Source organism: Fukomys damarensis, unplaced genomic scaffold (assembly GCF_012274545.1).
Source record: "Fukomys damarensis isolate Sample0158 unplaced genomic scaffold, DMR_v1.0_HiC HiC_scaffold_26, whole genome shotgun sequence".
NCBI classification, from domain to species: Eukaryota; Metazoa; Chordata; class Mammalia; order Rodentia; family Bathyergidae; genus Fukomys; species Fukomys damarensis.
Genome location: NW_022900938.1, coordinates 27,599,005 through 27,612,155, shown reverse-complemented (window position 1 = coordinate 27,612,155; position 13,151 = coordinate 27,599,005). Strand labels below are relative to the sequence as shown.

The following is a 13,151-nucleotide window of genomic DNA, read 5'->3' as shown; positions in this document are numbered from 1 at the left end:
CTGTGGAGGGAGTTTTGATTGATTGCATACGTGCAGGGGCCATGCCTGCATTTCGAGGACAATGTGAAGAAGAACGCCCTGCTGGACACACTTCCGAAAGGAGTGCTTGGCTTGGCAGCCCCTGTACAGAGCTCAGTTCCTAAAAATAGATGCTAAGTTGCATCCTCCAGACTTTCCACTCACTTAAATTCAGCCGTCCCATCTACTTTCTGAGTAGACCTGTCTGTGGAGCTGGCCTCCACTCCACCGATTGCTGCAGGGGACTGGGAAATTCGCTGTACAGGAAACGAGGGAGGAAACTACTCAGAGAAGAATTATAGCGATACATGACATTTCCATGAACCTGGGGTTAAACCTACTACGAAAGGTATGTGGAACGCCGTCACTGGTACATGTGTGCGTCCAAGGTCGTAAAACGCTCAGGCTTATCACTGAAGATCAATGAAGGCCATAGGTCAAATTGTAATTGTTATAAAAGAAAATATTTAGTTGCATTTTTGTTTTTGTGACAATATTCATCATTGCTTTATTTTATGAAATTTAAGACTTCCTATACTAAACGCTTTGTAGAAAAAAAGCATTTGTCATATATAATATTGAAGAATAATGAGCCCAATTTCATGAACAGTTCTGAGATAAAGTTATACAACTTACAACTAAAGGAAAACTGGAAAAAGTCAGTTTGTCTATAATGAACATAAACTGAATGAATGCACTAGGAAATATAAACAGTATTCGTTGAAATTTGGTGAGGAAAAAGAAGAGTTTGAAATATTGTCAGCTGTTGGAGCTTGCTCAGAGAAATGTAGGCAAATTATTCGTTTCCAGTTTTAGTTGGATTCTGCAGCTCTCACTCCAGCCGTGAGCTCATCTCCTTTGGGAGTTTTACTGGAGTAAGGATTAAAGAATCAGGTTCTTACATGTTTTGCAGAATTAAGAACAGCACTGCCAGTTGGATCTGCCAGCCCTAATTATAGTAACTACAAACTTAAATAGAGAAGACTGAGATTGTACTTTAAAGGCATCATGCCCGATATACTGTTTCAAATGGACTTTTTTTCTGTCTTTGATTGCCTGTGAACACCTTAATTTGGTCCTGTCGTGCCTTAAGTGTTTAGATGTTGAGAGTGAAGTGATTTTGGAGAAACATTCTAACAGAATTTCCTAGGACACCGAATAAAAGCAAGGACACTTTAAGATTGCATAATACAGGTTTTAAATTTAGCCAACTGCTGCTGAACTGAAAGATATTTTATTTTTACCAGCACTCTATTTGGTCACTGACAAGCTGTAGATGGTTTGAATTATTTTAAAATTTTATGCACATGATGCCAACAGACAAGTAAAATATTTACCTCAACTACATTCAGCACCATGAATTTTAGTATGAGCGAGCACCTGTTTAGGGTTTTAGAAGAGATTACCTGTGAATGGCAAAAATTTCTGTTGGGGCAGAAATTAGAAAGTCCTCGATTTTTATGCTTAAATATTTCTCTACTCCTCTGCTTCCTCTGAATATTTTCCTTTCTTGCTATCAACATGTAAAGCAACAACTAGGTCTGCTTTTAAAAGTCAGCATTTCAGATATCTGCTACAGGGCATAGTGCCAGCTGTCTCGGGAAAGTGTAGTCTGGAGTTTGGATGGGATGATTCTGCTTTGATCTAGTTTGGGTCATCTTTAAGGTTCAGCTTCTCTCAACCACCTGAAAAACGAATGTGGACATTCTTTAATGATCACAGAGGGCTTTACTTCAGAGCATGTTCCAGGGAAAATGTCAGGCCCTGCCTCATGTCTCCCGTGTTCACCTTTCCTGGGTCTCCTTCGGGGTAAAAAGCCAGAAAAGTTCATGGATAATTTACTGATGTTCACAGAGATAACTGCCCACCACGCTATCTGTTGGAGAATTCTGCCTCTCGCTTCACACTTGCCACATCTGAAACATTTCTGCACACCAGTATTCTTTTCATCAGGCCAGTATGACAGCTCAGAGTCAGGTGTAGATTTAGCAATTTATAAAGCAGGTCAGGCACTTAATAAATGCCTGGCAATGTCATTCCAAGATTCTTGATTGGCCAATCTGTGGAGGACAGAACTTCATTGGCATTAAGTAGTCCTTTTTATTTGCTTTCCACCACATCTTTTGGGAGTATTCAACCTACATTTTCAAGTCTAATTAAATAGTAATTTGTTTTTTCCTATTTCTGAAACAAGCACTGCTTTGCCCAAATCACACTTTCACCCGATGAGGAGTGGGAACTTCACTTATTCAGGAATGCCTCTCTTTTAGAACCGGGACATTGCATACAGGTGCAGTCTTACTGAAACTGTGTGGGATTTTGTGTTTGTTTCCTGATCACTACCTCTGACATCAAATGCTGTATCTTTTTCAAAAACAAAGAATTCTCCCACTTTCCTTACCACGTCTATCTTCCATCCTCTGCAGCCTTGTAATTAACTTTAGTAGATCTTATGTTTGTTGCTGTTGTTCTTTCTTGTTGTTGTTGTTATCAGCGCCAACCCTGAACTCACCAAAACCTCTCACTTAGGAGTTCATAGAGGAGCTCCATCTACAGCCCCTCTTCGTTTCTCAGGATAGAAGGCCAGATTGAAAGTTCTAATCTGCTCATTTCTGTTGGTTTTTCTGCCACCTGGCCTTCATTCTGAAGCTATCTCCAACTCTGCGCCTCTCCTGCACCCCTACATGTCATGAGTGACACCATTAGAATACACAAGACACCATCATGCAGGGAGCCCCGAGTGATTCTGTACCAGGAGCTCAGGAGAAGGACCAAACATTTGCACTTCAATAATCTTTGAAAATTCACCTATAGATTCAGGTTAAAATTTTCATTTTCTTTGTTTTCTTAATCATTGAAATTTACCTCTTGCAAATTTAGCTAACCTGAGTATATTCCAATTTGTATAACATACTCAGTAAAAGCACAAATGGCATGAAAAGAAGAAAGATTTTGTTCTTTTAAAAAAAAAAGATAAACTGATGCAGTCAGTTATTTTTATTAGTTTTGATACATCAAATGTCTGTGGGTATATATTTAATGATTCTTAAGATTTTGTAGGACCAAAAAATGGTATAACAATAATCTGGCAGCACAGGAGTTAATCCAATTCCTGGTAGAGTAGTGTGCTTCTTAAAACGTAAAATACTACTGTGGATTAAAGGAATTTATCACATAGATAACACAAAGACCATCAGTACCTAATTGGTATAAATTCATTGAGCTCTAGATTAAGTAAATAGAAGCAGTGGGACACCAATTAACTCACATAAAGGTTAAGTGCAGAGAGCCAAAAACCAACTCGCTGGACCTCTCTGTCAGTGGTACATGTTATCTGCAAGTCTTTGTGCCACCCCACACCACCACAATGATTTGGGATACAATTTGAGGTGCATCTTCGTAAAGTCTTAAATAGCAGCCTTTTGTTGCTTTTTATTTTCCTTTTCATGTTTCTCTTTAAATAAGGAAAAATGTGTGAAAGGAAACCTGATCTTATAGTCTGTTATAATTCAAAGAGCAATGAATATCGTTTCTCAACCTTTTTGCTAAGATCAAGTGCAAAAAGTAATGATTGATTTCTTTTATTTTTACTGAACACTTGTGCTTAACTTCTTTCTCAGATGAGATTGCCCTGTCCCTGACAGTCCCCACTGTCTTATCACTGGACACCTCATATAGCACTGATTTTGGGGGGAGACCTTCAAGTAAATCTTTCCCTTTTGTATTTTTCTAATCATATACAAGATAATTAGTTGTCTAGAGTCAAACACTTTAGATATGTCTGATTGTTCAAAAGTAATTAATTCGCAAAATGTTCCAGGCATGTATGTGACTTCAAATAAATATAATACTAAAGAGGTTAGCTTGAGAAATTTCGCTAGTTTCTCTGTAATCAGAGTCAAGGACATCTTCTCCCACAGTCTGAAGACATCAACATGTATACTCCTAAATAAGTTACCTGGATAGAAACCAATAGAAAAGATACAAAAATTTACATGTCACAGAAGTTCAACATTGTGATGTTGAACATTGTGATGTTCAGCATTATAAGTGGTTTTAAATCATGTGCTCAGTGCTTTGCATAAATTCAGCAAATGTGGACTGAATAAAAAGTAATATTTAAACTATGTTGTTTTATTTTTAACTCTTAGGAAGTTAAGTGTATTAAAATAATTTGCAGGTGGACTTCTCATGTTCTGACTTCATATTGTAAATGATAAATTTATTTATCAATTTATAAATTATCTCCCTTTATATGTTTTTCTTGTTTTGCATTTAATTTCTATGAAAGTTCTTTGGAATATTTTCTTTTACCCTAGAACTATACCATCTTTGAAATAGTTTACCAGAATTATCAAAATATTACCTTCAGTTTACCAAAATTATCAAAATATTATCTTCTGTAAAAAAAATGGGGCTTCTTTAAAGTTATGCATCTTGAATTTTGATAAGCAGAGTCAGATTTAAAGCATTTAATTGCACTATAACTTCACGGGTGATTTCTCAAATCTCTACTGGGTTTTTGCTTGTTTTTAGTCAGCATTGTCATAATAAGAATTCAGATTTAGGTTATCTAACTAGTAAGTCATTTAGATAAATAATTGGAAGTTTGTAAACAACTATAGTGATTAAGTGCTCCAGGGACACAGTAAAAAAAAAGTCCATTTGTAAAGTTAAGGATCATCCATTGATTTATCTCATTTTTATGTTGGAGTTCTTGAATTTCTACTCGCAGGTCTCATCATCAAGTTAAAACACTCTGGGAAAGGCTAAATTATGTTTGTTTGTGTGATTAAAGGTTGCCTACATGGGCTGCCTCTGTGCTGGTAGCATCCAGAGCCACTTTCCTGGGTGCTGGTCTGTCAGGTAGAAGTCAGCTGCTTTGCTACCAAGACCAAGTCCCAGCAGCCATTGCCAGTCTCGTCCCAGAGGACAGAGCGAGTGGTACAAAGTGGAGGGCCACAGGCAATGACCATCTCCTTCTTCTCTCTGCACCATTCCAGGAGTTAAAAGTAGGAATGGGACTTCATTAGGATGCTGACATCTTTTGTAGGAAATATGCTAGTCCTCTGAGTCCTAGAGGACTCCGAAACATTTATTTTTAGGAATGGAACTGCACTAGCTCATGTCTGCTTTCAGTCACTGACTCATTCTGGAATAGAAATGATTTCAAGATTCATCATCTCTTCATCATCCAAAGCTGGACAACAGCCATGCTTCTCCTCTGTGAGGTTTCAGAGAAATGCAATTTGGGAGTCGTGTTTGTATCTAATTTTCACCCCTTTATTTCACAAAGTATCTAGCCCACTTATTGCAGTTGTCATTTCAAAGCTAGTATTTATAGTTTCTAATATCCCATCTCTAAACAGAAGCAATAAATTATCATAAGCTTCAATTTCTAACTCTTTTGTTAATTTCCCTCTTCAACCTAACTGGTCATGCTTTCTGACTATGTTGTTATGCTATGTTATTAACATTTCTTCCAGTTATGCTCAATTATTTCACAAATATGTACACAAATACATAGTATGTATACATACATGTATATGTCATTTTTCTCACTTGCATAGCATTACCTATGTTTCCATAGTCTCCATTCCATTCAAATTCTCAGAGTCCCTTTGGATATTCAAGAAATGATCAACAGTCCTCACATAACAACCACTATCCACAGTATCATGCATAATGACATCTATTTTAATTTTGTGTGCAATATTCAATAACCCAGACACAGACATTTGTATTGTAAATATTTGTATTGACAAAATACAAATAATAATAATAGTAAAATTTTCCTTAGGATTAGTCTTCTAAAAGTAAATATATGACAGGAGTTCCAGGAGCTGATATATAAATTTCATTATTGGTAGCATCTTTACATTTAGATCCATCCTTGAAGTTAGAAAATTTTCATAACTGATCTTTCTTTCTAATTTTTGTTCTTTTTAAGCTCCATTTTTATTAAGATCCTCTGGAATATCTTACTTGACCCTAGATATATAACCATTCTTGAAATGTATCAAGTACCCCCAACTTACCAAAATTACCAAAACATCATCTCCTAGAGCTAGAGGAGGTTACAAATGAATTCCACATAGCACTATACCAAAAATCAGAAATGCTGCATTTGACCCTAATGATCTGAACACAGACTTTAGAACCAGCTGCCTGAATTTTAATTCTGGCTGGTACACCAGCCTACTGATTGATCATTAGAAAATTAATTCTATGTCATGTCATCATTGGAAAATAGAGACACTAATAATATTTATCTTATAGAGTATCAATGATTTAAATAAATTTGTATTTATAAAGTGACTAAAATTTCAGTGCTTGACATATGATGTCTTATATAAGCTATTGTTATTAATATCATCATTGTTAGGGCCAGGGATTTAGTTCAGCGGTTCGGTGGCCTGCCTTGAAAGCACAAGGACCCAAGTTCAATTGCCGGTACCAAAATATATATATATATATATGTGTGTATATCATCATTGTTTAATATATTATGCTAGCATAGTAATCATTATTAATATGCTCCCAGGGATCCAGATCCAGGTAAGAATATAAAGTATCAAGTTATTCTGTACACCAAATTTTCAAATAGCAACACAGTAAAAATTGTTTAAAAGAAGATTGTCTATCTGACTTAATAGGCTGCTCTGTTGTTAAAGGAATCCTTACCTTTCACAAATGCACTTTGCAGCTCAAATTACAATTCTTCCCTCTCTGGAATTGCTGAAAGACATTAAGTGCCCTCTTTCTATTATAATTATTCCTGCAATTTGTGGAAATAACTTTTCTGTTATTCTTGGTGTGGCCAACATCACATCACAAACAAAACTGAATTTTCCAAACACTTTAACCCCAAAGGCCCCAATTTCTAACTTAGCTTCTTACGGCCACATTTTGAATCTTGTCACTGTTTTGACCCAGTTTGTGGATTCAAACTACCTTCTTTCCTCACTATTTTCTGTTTTAATGCATTTTCCCTCTTTCTTTCCCATGAAAACTGATCTGGAACCTCAGCATACTGTCTACATTTTCAGCATCCCATATCCATAGCCCCTTCCACCTCTGGGTGCCGTCTTGGATCAAGTCACAGTAGCTAAGTAAAGATGGAAGGAAAACTCCCCTTGTAAGGGATGCACAGAATGTTTGGAGTGGCAGATCAGACTGATTGTCTTGGAAATACAAATAGCAAAAACAAAGAGGAATATGCTAGTTGAAGAGGAAACAAAACAACAAAAACAAAAAATAAAACCAAACAAAAGGGTCAGTAAAAAGGTGCAGGGTTTCAGACTCAAAAGGCGAAGGTAAACCGTACACAGGAAAACAAATCCAAGATCGGAAGTAAGGGGGACAAGATTTGGTGGAGTTGGTGATAGACAAGCGTGTAGATTTCATAATGAAAGCCAAAGCCAAGTGTTATGTCCTGGAGGTTCTTTGCTCCAGATTTTAGGGGTCATGTTGAAACCCTAATGTGCACTCAGCCTAGACCCTATCGTCAACTTTAGCAGCACACCTTCCATTGACCCATTTTCTCATTTTCCTTACATTTTGGGCTAAATCTACTTCACCAAAGCCAATTCAGTCTTCACTCAGTCTGGTCTTTTTTGTTCCCAGTCCCACGCTGTCACATGTGTATGTCAGTGTGTGTGTACATGCACATACATGTTTTAGATAAAACTTCCTAAGTTTGCACATATGCTAAAACTCAGCAACCATTCTATTAACTTTTACTTAACTCCTTATCGCACTAGTCAGTATTCCTGACAGTCTCAGATGTTCTCTATTTTAGTACACTACTCAAAAATTTGAGAATACAATTAAGTTTGTAGGCAATTCAGGAAAAACAGGCACGTGGAATTTGAAAGGTTTTGGTCATATAAGATTAAGGTTTATCTACTAGAGACATACATTGAGTGTAACATAGGTCAAACAGAGCTGATGGATACATGTAATAAGACAAAAAATGAATGCTGAGGATAGAGCCCCAGATGGTGCTCTGGTGGGATATAACTGGTGGGATGTCGAGAGTTATGTGCTTGTGTGTGTGAAGACTGGTCACAGTAGATCTGCATTATTTGCACCTGGTCTAAGCCACTCGCCAACTCCATGCTCATGTCTGAGGTTTTATAAGGAATGATGCAGAAAGTGCTGAAAAGCGTCAACCTTTGGAATTCTTCCCTCTATGATACTTTCTCTTATGGAAGCCAAGAGTCAGGTTTGGTGAAGTTTATGACATTTTCCTGAGGCCCTGTACTTCTAGTGAATGGGAACAGAGGCTGAGCCACACATCTGCTTTCTTTGACAGGCTTCCACTCAAGAGCACACCAGGACACCCTGAAAACCTCCTGGGTCTTATAAAACAAGGAGGCCAGTGCATCTGATTATGTGGTACTCTAAAGAAGGATTGTGTGCATGCGCGCACGCGCGTGTGTGTGTGGGTGTGTGTTTGTGCACGCGCGTGCATACTGGTGCCTGTGCACTTTGTGTGTACTCAGCTCACTGGACCAAAGAGACTAGTTATCTCCTCTGGAGTGAAATGTGATGAGAACATGAATATATTTGGAATTTTTTACTTGTAATCCTTATCTAATTGAATTCTCCAGTTAACATAATAACAGGAGAAGTTCTGGCAGAATTTAAATTTGGCAGAAAGCCCAAAGTTGACTGGTTTCACTTTCCAAGCAAACATTCTTGCACAGCTCTAGTTTTCACTTGTTCGTGTGGTACCCTGCTGAGAATTGGGAGGATAAGCTGAATTTTATAGTGGGACGCTCACAGGTTCACAGACAGGCGTTTATTTTTGCTGTCACTTGAAAGCGCTAATCCCAACCTGCACATAACTTCTCTGTGTTGCTTAGTAAATTCTGCTGCAGAATTTTAAATTTATTTTCTACTCCTTAAAAAAAAAAAGACGAGGCAAGAGAAGGTAAGAAAATCTGTCAACCATAGAAACATGAAAAGATCAGCATTAAATTTAACAACATTATTTCAGGACAAAAACATTCAATAAATGCTCAGTGGGCACCAATTGTATTTAAGCATTGTTAAAAGTTAAGTACTTTTGAAGTTGGTCATTTTCATCTAAAACATCAGTTTATTTCTTGGCAATTAAAAGTTTTAGTTCCAGGTAATGAATATTTAATAACCAGTTTTGCCAAAATGTCAAGGACAACTCTGCCATTCATTATCAGGAAAAATACATACATATAGTTCTTAAAAATGCTTTGCTACACCTTTCCCCCCCTACACACATACACACAAAATGGTCCAATTAGGCATTTCTGGACCCTGCTGAGTGGTTAGCCTTTCTTGGGGCAATGTGTGGGTTGCCACATTGTAAACTGATGAAGCTATGAAAGTCCTTGGAGTCATGATAAATTTGATTGTGCACACTGCTAGGTTTAGAGATAAAAAGCTAATGTTGAGCTATTGACAAGTGGTTGATAATCTATCGTTATAAACAAGCATCTAAAATTTTTAAAATAACTTTGAAAAGAAATGAAAAGATGTTTAACTTTACAGTCTGACTTTCCTTTCAGGTGAGTTGTCCTAAGGTAGTAGTAGGAGATCAAACTAAGTTGAAATGACCACTCAAGGCTTTTGGTACAGAAAAAAAGATTTTAGGACACTGATAAAAACTCTCTAAAGTTGTGAATGACAGGTTTCATGGGGAATTTTACAAAGACGTCTAAGGTATAATAACTTTTTATTGCTTTTTACATTTATCCACTCCCTGCTCCTCAATCTTTCTCCTCTCACCTTCTCTTACACTTGAGTTTAAATATCACTGGTCTAGGAAAACTTTTGCTTGCAAGTGTTAATTAAATTCGTTGTTGTTCACAAACGTTGCTGTCCTAATGTACACGGAAAAGAAAAGATTACAGTTTGAATAACATTTAAAGGCTGATTTTTATACTTTTATATACCTTTTAAAACAAGTTAAATAAACAGCATAAAATGAGTTCCTCCACTTATGAGATTAGGTTCCAAATTTGGGGGAAAAGAAACAAATGTCAATGTCAATTTTTTGAAGATAAATAACTGTAAATAAATTAAGGGATGATGTGTCCTACTAAATATGCACTCTATGTGTATCCTAATCAGGGAAGACTATTAAATTACAGAGCACTCTATGGACTGTTCTGGTACCAGCATATCATTAGAACTCTGACATCATTGCCTTCTTTTGAAACTACATGCTGCATTTGCATGCAAAAGGTATTTAGGTCATGTTCATGGTGACAGGAAAGAGTAACCATACACGTGCACATGACTGACTCAAAGTTTTAAAACATTGAAATTAGTATAGCTTTACTGCACAAACATCTTTGCTCCAAATTTTAAATATCTTGTTTAGAATATGTACAACATTATCCAGTTTCTCTTCCAATTACAGGACACCATAATCAGAAAGCAATATTAACAGTATAAACATTTGAACAAGATGCCAATTATCTTTTATTTTTGAGCACAGTAGAAGAACCCACTACATTGATAAGACAAATAATATTCTACAATAATTATTAACATTTCTTCTTGCCATTTGTAGTTTAATTTCCTTTGAAAGTTAAATTGTTAAAGGCAATATTGTTTTGAATATGTTCAAGGCTTTGGATAGCATTTTTCCAAGTATATTACTACTTTGAAAGAGTGCATTTACCTCCAGAAGAATAGATTCTTTACTAAACAGTGTTGCATTATTGAAGCATTTTTACTTTTCTCCTTGATTGCTTAACTTTTCTAAATAGTGCTTAGTAAAAATAAATGTGAAATTCACGTGGTTTCCCTTCTTTGACAAAGTTTGTCAGTCATTACATTCAAAGGAAAGAAAAAGCAGTGTGCTATAGTTTGTGGACTTAGAGAAAGCATTTGAAATAAAGATTTACTTATGATCATTTAAAAGAGTTTGTACAAATTCAGGGATCAGATTTCTCTAAGACACAATTGGATTGTTTTAACAAACATTCTATTATTCAAAGGAAAAAAGGGGTTAGTAGAAGAAAAGCTGCCACTATATGTCTACTTTGGCTAAAGTTAGAGTTTTATGATTTGATCTTTGTTTTAATATTTTTTGTCCTAATAAATTTTGGATGCTCACCTTAGGAGAGTTGAATGTCAGGAAGCTTATGAAGAATTGAAATTCCTAAAATAAATCCAGACACTGGCTGCTCCATGATCTTTCAGCACAGAAACTTTTAAGAATAATCAGTAAAAAATTAACTTTCCTACCTCTGTTTATGCTCAGAAAAGTTAAAGGTGGGCATACTAGAAAGTTGTTTTTCAGGGCTGCAAATGATTAAAAGTTCCACTCTATTTTGTAGCTTCTTACTTTTGATCTTTTGAATACTGACGGCATACTTGGACCAAAATAAAACAGTTCAATACACACAAGCTAGTTTCATATAGAATTTACAAAGATTGAGATAGACAAAATTTTGTAATTGTGTGTTTTAAAAAATACATTTAAGCTCGTATACATGGGTCATATCCATCTACCAATGACCTGCTTCTACCCTTGAATAAAGTCACTTTCTGTGCATTCCGGAGGCTCTGGGAGTCCTTCAGTCTTAAAGAGAAAGCCACACTCCCTATGAATCATGGATTGACTCTGGGACTGTCTCCAGGGCTGAGGCGAAGAGCAATCCTTTGCTCTTCTTTCTCAAGTTTTCATTCCAGCCCTGAAAAAAGGAAAGAAGAAGCAATTCCTTCATAGCCATCGGCCCCTGGAAACTAAATCACCCAGAAAGTAAAATTTGAAAAATAGAGATCCCAGGGAAATTTAAGACAAACAAGAGTATGCAAATGTGAATTTTTAAATAGTAGTGCACTGGGAGACAAAAAGAGTAGAAAAATAACATATCAAAAAGATAGCACAGTCAGGGGTAGAACGATGCAGAATGATGAGATTGTTGGAATTTTGTAGAACAGAGTCTAAAAAGAAAAGGACAAAAGTCAATATAAATAGAAAGAGTATTCAAATAGAAAGAATATCCATAATCAAACAACCAAATGTATTACTAACTTCTTATGTAGAGGTACTTTTTCCCACACTGTCAAGTTTTGCAACATAAACATAGGAGTACTTAGAGCAGCATTATAACAAATTATAACTGAAGGATGTAGGTTCCTTCTGCATCCCTTGGGCTGGTAACTAGAAGGGTAAGAAGGACTCAGAGAGGGGCCCAGTCATTATTACCTGAGCGGGTGTAGGAAAATTCACTATGCCAAGCTTTGTGCTCAGAGGCCCCATAGGAAAAAAAATCAATGAATAATTTTTGAGTGATACTTCTACAATTTTATGGAAAATACGTAGAGCAGAGGAAACCATGAAGACTCATCTGGAGAATAAAAGAATAGATTTGTCTCTAAGGCATGATATCCTAAAGTGATTTTCATGAACTTTACACTTTCAGGGGAAGCTCATGTTGCTTTCTAGTGAAATACTGGCAGATCATTCTCAAGTACCAAGCACAGACAAAGCAACACACTGAGTATCATGCACATAGAAGGTGACTTTTTTCTGTTGTAGATTCTCTTCTCCAGTGCTGCAGCCATATGAGTTGGGCTATGTTACCTTCCTGTGCAATCCTACCTAGAAATTATCTGTTCTTTCATGATGTGCGGTACGCTCTTTGTTTCCGGCACCATGGTAGAAAGTTGGCTTATAAAGAGAAACGAAATAACGGCCGTAGAGGAGGGAAGGCTTTAGAGTCACATGGATGAGAGTCAAGTCCCATCCTTGCTACTTCCTGGCATTGAAATTTGGAACAATGCTGGCCTTTAAAACTCCTTAACTTTGGAAGATAATGCAAGTGTTTATCATTTACTATGTGGAAGATAATAAGCGCCGGTCTTTACTTTGAAAAGATTTCATTGAATCTTAACAAGTAACCATCTCTGTATGTTCGATTATTATTCCCATAATATAGATAAGAAAGAAGAAAGCTTACAGAGGTAATAAACTTGCTTAAAATCCATCAGTAAGTGGCAGAGGCAGTCTGGAAATCAGGCACATGGCTCCAGAGCTGACCTCTTGTCCCTTGTGAGTCTCTTTCTTCAAGATAGGCTTACATACCTGTCCTGAAAAGGCTCTTATGCTGGTGGAAGAAGAATGAGGGTAC

General features: G+C 36.5%; 1 protein-coding gene across 1 annotated transcript in view; it reads left to right on the top strand.

Moving 5' to 3' along the window:
• Positions 1 to 230: 230 nt before the first annotated feature.
• Positions 231 to 13,151, top strand: part of Xirp2 (xin actin binding repeat containing 2) — a 78,018-nt gene continuing 65,097 nt past the window's right edge. The window contains exon 1 of the mRNA XM_010606904.3: positions 231 to 367. The gene's annotated coding sequence lies outside the window, so the exon portion shown is untranslated. The remainder of the gene's footprint in view (positions 368 to 13,151) is intronic.